The following is an 11621-nucleotide window of genomic DNA, read 5'->3' as shown; positions in this document are numbered from 1 at the left end:
ATAAAATTATGGGTACATTCTGGAAAGTTCTATAATGAAGCCTCCTGCAACAAGGAGACGGTTCAGATTCAACTTCTGTTTGAAAATGTCTAATGTACACTTAACATGCTTACATTTTTCAACATGACAATGTTTTTTTCAACTGAACTGTGGCCAGTGTTGACTTCTGTCTGATCTCTTCAGATTACATGGTTCTGTTTGGATTTCTCTTAGTCAATAAAATACTATGCTGAATTCAAGGCCCCCAAAAAACAAAACAAACATCTCGACCCCCTAGAGCAGGGGTAGGCAACCTTTTTGAGCCGGGGCCCGGGTTGCTGTCCCTCAGACAACTGGGGGGGCCGAAGCCAAAAAATAAATAATTAAATAATTTTTTTTAAAAAAAATTAAATATATAAATAAAACAGGACAAATGTAGGATGAAATTTTCAAATGGAGGACACTTTTAAAAAATGGAGGACATGCGAAAAAGTTTGCTGATTTTTTTAAAAATGTTAATATAAATGCATGTTTCTGAGGCTTCTATAGACAATTGCCCCCCAAAGGCCCCGGCGGCAATCGGCGGCAGGACCAGGCTGGGGCCGTTCCCAAGGCCTCGCCGGGCCGCATCCAGCCCGCGGGCCGCAGGTTGCCTACCCCTGCCCTAGAGTGTATTTGGGGAGCAAGCAACATTTTGAACATTAAAAGGAACTTCTTGACATTTGGGGTGGTTTGTCAATGGAACCAATTGCCCAGAGAGGTGGTGAATTCTTCTTCCCTGGATGTCCTTAGAAAAAAAGGCTGGACATTTGTATGCTGGGGATGGTCTAACAGGAGATTCAGCACTGGGCAGGGCATTGCACCTGATGGCTTACAGGGCCCTTTCCAACTCTGATTCTATGATCCACGACCACGCCCAAAGTATAAGACAACTGTAGATTCTCCTAGCAATACATATATTGTAAAGTTGCCCTTCCCTTCTGTAGTTCTGTTTTTTTTTTCAAACTGTTCTCCATTTTAATTTTTGCAAGCATTATCACATGATAGATTTGTTACACAATTGCACTTAGTTCCATGTTTTATCTTTCCTTGTCACATGATATAGTGACTTGTTGTTTCATTGCATTTCCAGCATTATTGGATCATATCTTTTCACTGATGAGAAAATCCTATTAAGGCTCCAATATTAGTGCTATTCAGCTATTGCTTCTGGTACAATTGTTTTGTTCCACTACAGCTCCAATATTCTGGCAGTCCTGTGGTGTGAATGAATGTGGCTCTCTTCTACCCCTCCCTATTCCCAAACAGGGTGCTGTCACTCCACTTCCAGTATCCAGACAAAGAGGATATCATGGTGCACAGGAATGTTCCCCAGCACTTTATTTTTTAAAAATTAATTTTGTTCAAATTGCGGTGCCCTGGCGGGTTACCAGCATACCACAATTACAGCAAAAGAAATTGGGAAAAGAAAAACAGGAAACAAAATAGCAAATGTTAACGGGGGGGGGGGGGGGGACTATGAACCACAATGGGTGTGTGTGTGTGTGTGTGTGTGTGTGTCTTCAATTGGATCACTGCAGGGAGAGTGAAATGGTAGCAGCAAGAAGTGTCAGGACTGTAGTTGTGGCCCAAAGGAATAAATAGCACACATGCACTATACAGACCAGACATGAGGAGGAAAACAGGGTCAGTGAGGAGGACTGATTGCTAGAATGTGCATCACCATAGCACTACTGTAGAGAAGGTGTGATAGTGATTGTTTCCATACCAATGTGCTTCTGTTTATTATTTATATATTTACTTTACTTATACACCACATTTCTCCCAGGTGGTTTTCATAAAAACACATTAAAAAAACATTGACAAGAAGTTTAAAACCAATTTTAAAACACCACATTAAATAACATGATTGCTGTGAGACAACAGGCTGGTGTGATAAAGCCCTCATCAATGAAAAGATGTGATCCAATAATGAAAATGCAGTAACAGAAAAGTCACAACATTATATGATAAGGAAACATGGAACTAAGTCAGTGCAATCGTGCAACAAACTTATTGTGATAAGACCCTTTGAGTCATCCAGCTGTTTTGAATGACAACTCCCATCATTCCTGACCATTGGCCATACTACCTGGGGCTTCTGAAAGATGTAAGATGAAACAGTTCTGTAGCTTAAATTCACAGTACCCAATTTAATGCTGTGCCTTCAGTGCAAAGGAAGCCAAATAAACTAACCATACAACTTTCACTCTCCTGCTATGCAACCTTTTCTGTTTGCTTTGAACCTTACACTATGTTAAGTGCAACAACACAACTGCAGTTTACCAGCAGGATAATGTAAATGTCTTCTGCTGATGTAATAAAACTTCTCTTACCTAAGTAAGTGCAGTGTGGCAGCTAGTTGCACTGTATCAACACAGTGAAGTTGTTGTACTCTTATCCTGCTAGAACGGTTGCTAAAGCAAATTTGTACTGTCAAGTACCTACCGTAACCAAGATGACACTTCCTTCTTTGTAGAAAGTAATTAAGCAGTCATATGTTTCACTTATTTTCATAGACAACAACTCTTGCTTAAAAAATTCTCATCTGCCTTCTCCAGATAGTAAGGCATTTGGGGTTGTTGTTTTTTAAAGGTGTTTGCATACCTGTTTCAAACTTGCTTTGAATATTAATAGTCATTTGAGGACACAAACCTCAGAGGATGAGCAATCTAGAACCCAACTTTATTACAAAAGGACCATGTAAATATGCATCATTTATTAATTATCCAAGCAAGTATTTTAACATGGAAACATAACCTTACATGTAGATACGGATTTCAACAGTCTAGTAAGTAGATAGGAACTACAGAAAGCAATGGGAATTGATCCTCTGACTCTGTTTTAAAATATGTGTTGCAGTAGACAGTTTAGTTATAACACCAAGGTTTTTGCAGCTCAGATCCGGGGTGCCCCCTGGTTCAGGTATGCGAATTCACGTTATAACTTTAATGTTTTATCACACCTGGTTGCCATTCCGTTGCCCTTCCGAATCAAGGGGGAATTGAATCCAAGGCAAGTCACGTGATGCGGATTCACGCAAAGTGGAGTGAGTGCAAATTGTATTTCCACACTGGTGCATACCATGCGGATTCAACAATTCGAATCGGCACCCTTGCGCATGCTCACTGGGGCTCTGAATGCACCGTGACCTTGTACGTTTCTGGGGTGAAAGGAGGTGCAAGTTCGTGTTCCCTGTTTCGCGTAATTGTGTGCTTGCGTGAATATTTGCCTCGTGAATATTTCTGTGTCTTCTTCATCCCCCTTTTTTATTTTTTCTTCCATTTCAACAATTTCAACATAGAGACAGATATACATACAGTACATACATATCTGTATATTCACATTCACTTACATACATACATACACACACACACACACACACACACATATATATATATATATATATATATTTCAAAAAAATGAGTTGCCCTGAAAATGAAAGGGCCACCGAAAGGAAATGGGGGGAAATTGCAGCGCTGCATCATGGGAAATTTGCAACCCAGGGGGTTTTCAGTGGTGTACCAGAGCAGAAGCAAAGTTGCATTCCACACCAGACCAATTTGGAGTAAAATCAAAGTGAGCTTGAAAGTGATTTCTGTGAATTCACTTGTTACCGATTTCGCCAAAATGAGGGATCACTTTGGAATCACTGTGGAAGCACCATGGAAGGAGCCCCCATAGAAAGGAATCATGTGTGATAACACATCACGTTATTGCGTGAATTCGCATGATAGGATCTGAGCTGCAAAAAGCTACAAAAACCTCCGGGTGATAAACACCCAAGTGTTACCAAATGACCAACTTCTAGTCATATAGGTCATTTTCAGGCATGTTTGTCTACTGTTCTGTGGATGGTTTTATCACTTCCCCATACCTTTTCCAGTGCTCAGAGTTAAATTCAAGTTGCAAGACCTGAGCAGGGCATCTGGTGGCTGGGGTTATAGCAGGCTATCATTCATAGAGGGGGTGTTGCCATTCGCCTATAAAGCGGATCATGATGCGAATTTAGGGGGTATCGTTTCCACTCAAGCCCGTATTCAACCTGCATTGCCCCTGAATCGTTCCCATAGATATTCGAATCTGAATCGGATTATCTCGAATAATTCGAATTATATGCCTATAAACCGGTTTAAAAAAACAGTAGGTTTTAAAGCGAATTATTTTTGCTCCTGGGGTCTGATTCACGGTATCTGAATGGGAATGAAAGGGTGTCTGATTTGGGAACCTGGAGATGGGAGGAGCAGCGCTCAAGGGGCTGGCCTGGGGGTGTCTCCCTCTTTGTTCTCTTTCTGCATCACCAGCACCATTTTCTTCCATTCGCATAGACTTTCCCCCAGTGGATTGCAACCTCCCCTCTGCTCCTCATTCATAGACCAATGTGTGAGGAGAGCCATTGAACACCATTTTAAACTATTATTTTTTCTTTTTTTGCCTCTGCCTGAGTGCCTGACCAGCAGATGGGCTTTGCAGTACATGCCTGCTTGATTGCCCCCAGACAGCCTAGGGAGCAATGGGGGAGGCAAAGGGATTTGGGGGAATGGAGGCTCCTTCCAGAGGAACTATGGGAAGACAGGAGAGCCTGGACGCCCAGGGATCTGAGGGGGGGGGGGGTTGCTTTCTCTTCTCTCTTCCCCAAGAGTCTCTCCCCACTGAAGCCTGCTGCCTTCTCCTCCTTGATCTGATTTGGCAAACACACACGCACACACACTGATATCTTTATACACACACATATGTTTATATATGAATATTCACACACACACATGCATATATAAACACACACAAACATATAAGTATATACACACATACATATTTGTGTGTGTGTGTGTGAATGCACATATATATACACATATGAATATATATTTTGTGTGTGTGTGTGTGTGTGTGTGTATCTAAAGTAAATTATAAAGTAACAACTTTTTTAATTTACGAAAAAAAACCTCATCTGTAGTTCCAAACCCACTGTAGAAATAATACAGTTTGAGACCCCTTAACCTTCCCTGGCTCAGTACTAAGGAATTATGGGAACTGTTGTGTTTGTGAGACATTTATCCTCCTCTGCCAGAGAGTGCTGGTGCCATAATAAACTACCATTCCCAGGATTCCCTAGCACTGAGTTATGGCAATTAATATGGGGAGACACAGAAGAGGACAAATAGAGGCTCCTTCTAGTCTGGGGAGACACAACAGAAGAGCTTCGAATGCAGCCGATTTTCATTGGCTGCCCCCCCCCCAAAAAAAACCCCAAGACTTGTGACGCCTGAAGCCTAGGCGCTTGATTGACAGCTTGTGGACACAAATGGGAACGGGGAGCAAGTTAATCCGCTTTAAAATAAAGCGATTTAAAATAAATGGGAACAAAAACAGGATCTAAATGAATCGGGGTAATTTGCCCCTTTTCGTAATGGAAACGATGGAAAAAATTCGAATTATTCCCGGAACATAATCCGAATCAGAATCGCGCCAATATAATCTGTTTTATCTGCCAAGTGGGAACACCCCAAGAGTCACCATAAGTCAAAGCTGACTTCATGACAAAGAACAAATCCTTACATATCACACCAGGCCCCACATTCTGCTGCACAAGGTGTGGTATCAAGCAGAAATAAAGATACAAAATATTCTTGTTTGCCATACAGATAGTTCAACACTAAAGTCTTCTTATCCAATAAGATGCACCCACAAAATACCCTTCTTTTAGTTAGTAACCTACATAACAAGGAAGAAGTCTGCATCTAGTTCTTGTCCAAACTGATTGCTGGTATTTTAGTTTTTTAGACTCCATATTCACCACATATACTAATAGCTGCATTGGAAGTAACATCTATAGCTAATTATACATGTGTGTGGAAGCCTGTTCTTGCAGGTGGACAACCTACTTTCAGCCAGGTGTTGTTATCAGGAGTATTCTTGCAATCAGAACCTGGGCTAGGATTACTTTGCCAGACCCATCCCTTTCCCCTTTGCAGGGAAGCCAGATGTCCACTATTATCAGTGATACTGGCAGATTCTTCCACCATGCCATTGGTCTTCTCAACTGTGAGACATGCTGTGGGTAAAGGATTCTGCTGGTATCTCCAAGTAGTATTAACAACAAGCATTCCCCATCCTATCTTGCTGGCATTCCAATCAGGAAGACCAGTAGTACTGGAGAAGTTAGATTGCAGGGAAGATGATCTGGGTAAGAGGTATTCTCCTTGACAGATTGGGAGAAGCTTCTGTCCCCTGTACTAGTATGTATGTGTAGTTTTCACACAGATTTGAGTGATTCTCTACTCTGTGGACGTAAAAAAATATTACATTATAATTTTCTATGATTCTGTGTATTTTGAGTGACAATAAGGGTAAATTTAAAGTGCATTTTATCAGAAAACAGTTTGCTTTAAAAAGATGATTTCTTTAGCTCTAGGCAATAATTTAAATAAAACATTTTAAAGGGCTCATGAGAGCTGAAAATTAAAAAAACAAAAACAAAACCACATTTCCTTAATTCTACCATCTGTTCGCCCTGAAATAGCAATCAGCCAGGAGGTTGCCCATGTGCACAAACCATTCTGATCTGAGTGGCAGCAAAAAATAACAGCTCATCGTGTAACTCTGTCATTTGAGTGGGTGACTCCAGTGAAAACTTAGACAAATGGTCTGAGATACTTTGAAGCATAAGATACCCCCCTTTGCTTTGGGTTTAGTGCTGCTTTTACATACATGCCGGCTGCCTTGGGCCATGTGTTATTGCATCATATTCACTGCACGTGGCAGCTTAAGTCCTCATTACCATCTGCTCCATTTGCATGTATTTCCACGGTCCTTAATGTTGACAGCTGTGTTCAGAGGCCATTGCCACCCTCCACAAGATGGATATCCCTTTATCTGGAAAATATGAATGGACTGTTAACAAGAAAATTTATATTACTGCATCTGCCTAAATAATGAGTTTCTCTCTTGTTAATCTACTACCCTTAGGTGCAGAAGCCATTTCCTCCCAGACTTTTCAATTAAATATGAAGTAAACTACATTACCTAGAGAACTAACTAAAGAGCCAGGGTGTGACAGCACAAAAGGCTGCTAACATTTGGTATTTTTAACAGTGTATTCTACTTGGTAATGTGGAGGCACAGATGGATTAGAAAGTTCCAGGAATGACTAGGAAAATTACTTTGGAAAAATGAAGGGGTAGTAAAAGACTTTTATTAGGGTAACAAGCATTTTATCTATGTTATACCTACATATTGTGTTGAAAGCTAGGGGAGCAAACGAGGTAGCAGGTGAAATTATTTTTAGCCGACAGATTCAATTTCCCTACAATAGTCCCTATTTACTTTAGAATGTTGTCTTGCTCCCATATTTTTTATATTTATAAGTTTTTTTTAAATTGAAAAGCAATGTTTTAATTTTTAAAAAGTTGGCATTTCATTGTGCAAAAATTCATAATAAAATAAAAGATAATACTTGAAATGAGACCCGCAGATAAACAAAATTGAGAAACAGTATCAACTATTTTAAGTCAACTAACTCTCACACGTACAAGCTGAGGGCCTTGAGTTTTATGACTCAAAAGCAGAATTTTTATTCTAACATATATAGGCTTGCCATATCCCTCCTGGGGGCGGGGCTTTCCCGGTTTGGGGCGGGGCCACACAGTCCCGCCCAAGTTTGGCCCCTCCCCCAGGACCTCCCCCCCCAGCAAGGCCCTGGAGGCAGCTCCAGCCCTCCCCATGGCTGTGTGCCACCCTCCCCACCTCCCTGCCTGGCTTAGCCTAGAGAGCAGGTCTTCAAGACATCTGCCACTCAGAGCTATTGCCAGCCCACTTGGTATATATACCCTGCAAAAGGCATTACTTTCAGGTTACAGTGAGCAAAGAAAAAAAGGCCATCAATCGTTCCTGTTTCCCTGGGAGTCTAAATGCCTCCTCATCTTTTAAATGTCTACCACTCAGTATTCTTGTAATTCTTTATCACAGGGTCGTTTTTGAGGCCCTAAACACCTTTACTTGTAATATGCAAATTTCTCCCGAAGCTGACCAATGGGAAAGAAGCAATCAGCCCCCCTCCCCTTGGGTTGGTTTTCAATGGCTTGGAAGGAAGAGATTTTGCCTTGCAAGTTGCTGGTAAATAATACAGTAGAAGGCTTTGGGGTAGCAAAGGCTGCAGAAATAGTTTGACCCCCCCCCCTTAAACATCCATGGCTCAGTGCTATGGGATTCTGGGAATTGTAGTTTCTTGTGGCACCAGAGCTCTTTTGACAAAAGGAGACTGAATGATCCACAGAGGAGGCGGGGGGGCAGAGCCTCTTGCCAGCAGTGAGAAGGCTGCGATGATGAGGAAAAGCAGGGGCTCCTCTGGTGGTCCTGGCCACTTCCCTTGGCTCCCTCCCTCCTCCTCCTCCTCCTCTCAGAGCTCATTCACACTCCCTGGCTTTTCTCTCCCCCCCCCCTCTGCACTTTGAGACCCCTTTAACTGCCAAAGCTCAATGCTCTGGAATTCTGGGGTCTGTGAGGCATTTGGCCTTCTCCTTCAGAGAGCTCTGGTGCCACAATAAACTACAATTCCCAGGATTCCATAGCACTGAGCCCTGACAGTCCAAGCAGTGTGTTTTGGACACAAGAGATCCTCCAAATGAATCCAGTCCCTAGCTTTTATATCTCTCACACACACTGCAGGAATAATAACCCACTTTGAGACTGCTTTAACTAGGGAATCCTGGGAATGCGAGTGTTTGGGAGACATTGAGACTTCTCTGTCAGTGATGGCTCTGAGGCCACAATAGACTACAATTCCCAGGATTCCCCAGCACTGAGCAGTCTCAAACTGGACCATTTCCTCAGTGTGGATGCACCTGGGGAGGAATTCTGGGCACTGCAGTTCAACTACGTTTGGAGGGTTATGGGACTCCCTGTCAGAGATAGCTCTGGGGCCACAATGTACTACAATTCCCAGCATTCCCCAGCACTAACCCAGGACAGTTAAGTCACTCTCAAACTGGATTATTTCCTCAGTGTGGATGCAGCTTTGGTGAGGAACTCTGGGCATTTCAGTCCAGCATTGTTTTATTTCTGCAGTGTATTTTGGACCAGAGACAAGGTGACCAGGCATCCTCCTCCTTTTCCAGGACATGTCCTCTTCTGTCACATTTCAAAATGTCCTCCATTTGGATCATGGCTAAGAAGCATGGATTTATAAGTACATGGGTGTTTTTAGCTTTTATTTTTGGCCATGTCCTACATTTTTTTTGCTTGGGTGCCCTACATTTTGGGGTGAGGGCATTGGTCACCTTGGTCAGAGAGCTTTCCAGGGGTTAACTGCCATTCTGCTGTGGTGCTGGAACAAACCACCATTCCCAGAATTCCATAGCATTCAGGCAAGACAGTTAAAGTGGTCTCAAACCAGATTATTTCTCCAGTGTAGATGCAGCCCAAGCCTTTTGCCTCTCTTATGCCTGAGATTTCAAAGCCCAGCCTTGGCACCACAACAAACTACAAATCCCAGGATTCCATCGGATGGAGTGATGAGAGTGAAAGCAGTGTGGCAGCAGCCTAAGTGTGCTTAATGCAGTTCTTAACATGGTGCACCTCTTGCCTACAGAGTCTCACAAGACTTTTTTGTTGAACAACTTGTACCCATTAACTCCATTTCATGTCTCCTTTATTTAGTGGGGAGGAATACAGACAAAACAAGCCAAAATGAAGAAAAACCAAAGTCCCTTGACCAAAGGGTTTGGTTGTGGAATAAGCCTCTGAAATATGCAAGAGGCAATGTTAAAATAAAGCCATGTTCAATGCTCAAATGTGCTGTTTGGAATGGGGAGAGGGGGGTGGCCAGAAAAGGAAGTACATTTCCGTGATCTGTCTACGAATAATGTCAAAACGTCCTCCATTTTGATCATGCCTAAGAAACATGCATTTATATTCACATTTCTAAAAAAGCCTCCATTTTTTTGCGTGTCCTCCATTTTTTAAAAATGTGTCCTACATTTGAAAATGTTGTCCTGCATTTGTCCTACATTTGTCCCGGTTTGGAGGTCCTCACTTATGGCAACCCTAAACATATATTATTGCTGTGTAAAGTTATTGTCAGAAGAGTAAAACGGCTGCTCAGTTTCCCCCTTCCCCCACAAAAATGGCGATTGTACACAAAGCATTTCTACATGTGAGAGTGGGATGCAATTGCTCTGTTATTTTGTTCATCAGCCAGCAGCAAAACCCCTGGCACACTATGTTTCCTTGAAGTGACCTTTCTAAAGTAATGTACCAGCAGATTTAAGAGAATTTGAGTAGAGCAATGTTCTCTGGCTGGCTGTACTAGTGTTCACTTCACAAGACTTAAATTTGTTCATACCATTGCAGAAATAATCCAGTTTGAGACCACTTTAACTGCCCTGGGTCAGGGAATTCTTGGAACCATAGTTTTGAGAGACATTTAGCCTTCTCTGTAAGAGCTCTAGTGCCACAATAAACTACAGTTCCCAGAATTCTCTAGCACTGAGCCAAGACAGTTAAAGCCATCTCAGACTGCATTATTCCTGTAGTATATTTTTAATCACTGATGAAAGTGTCTGTGAATATTTGATTTTCCATCCTTCTGTAGATTAAAATTTTACAGACAATTCACTACTTAACTGCAGAAGAAACAGCATACTAAAAGCTGGACTACAAACTGTAGTGATAATTAAAGCTTTTCAAACCACTGTTCACTACCAGAGGTAAACTGGTGGTTTCACTTTACTGCAGTAAAATAATGCATCCCAGGGAAGGGTGGATCATGCAGAAAGAGAATGTGTGTGTTGTAAAATAACTTTTACTAAAAAGTTTTTACTAAGAGGTAAGCTAGTCATTCACAAGAGTTAAACTAACCATATATTAAGAAATCATACAGAAATTATTATTGACTGCTGTCAAGTCGACTTTGACTTAGGGCAACTCTATGAAACAGCCTGTCCTCAATTGTCCTGCTCAGGTCTTGCAGACTCAGGACCATGGCTTCCTTGAGTCAGTCTATCCATCTGGAATGCAGTCTTCGTCATTTCAAACTGCCTTGTATTTTACTAAGCATTATTGTCTTTTCTAGTGAGTCATTTTCTCATGATATCTCCAAAGTACAACAGTCTCAGTCTAGTCATCTTGGTTTCTAGAGAGAATTCAAGCTTCAATTGCTTTAGGACCTACTTATTTATCTTTTTAGGAGTCCATGGTATCTGTAGAATTCTTCACCACCACATTTCAAATGATTTTTTTCCTGTTAGCTTTCAAGACTGTCCAGCTTTCACAACCATACAAAGAAATAGGAAATATAATGGTGTGGACAACCCTAACTTTAGTATCCATTGATATATCTTCAGCATCTTGTCTAGTTATTTCATAACTGTCCTTCCAAATCCTAGACCTCTTCTGATTTCTCAACTGCAGTCTCCATTCTGATTAATGACTTAGTCAAGGTATGGAAAATCTTTCACTATTTTCCATGTCTTCATGTATTTCCACATTTTAAAATTACATATGCTTCATGTAAAATGAGGGCTTAGGTAAGACTATACAAAGTCACAGACTTCAGATAATAGTTGCACCCAGCCATAAAGCATAATTGTCTGAGATTGTCTGGGCTGATC

This window comes from Sceloporus occidentalis, unplaced genomic scaffold (genome assembly GCF_023333645.1).
Source record: "Sceloporus occidentalis isolate IW3139 unplaced genomic scaffold, rSceOcc1.0.p SCAF_2, whole genome shotgun sequence".
Lineage (NCBI taxonomy): Eukaryota > Metazoa > Chordata > Lepidosauria > Squamata > Phrynosomatidae > Sceloporus > Sceloporus occidentalis.
The sequence above is the reverse complement of the archived record's forward strand: the minus strand, read 5'-3'. Positions refer to the sequence as shown.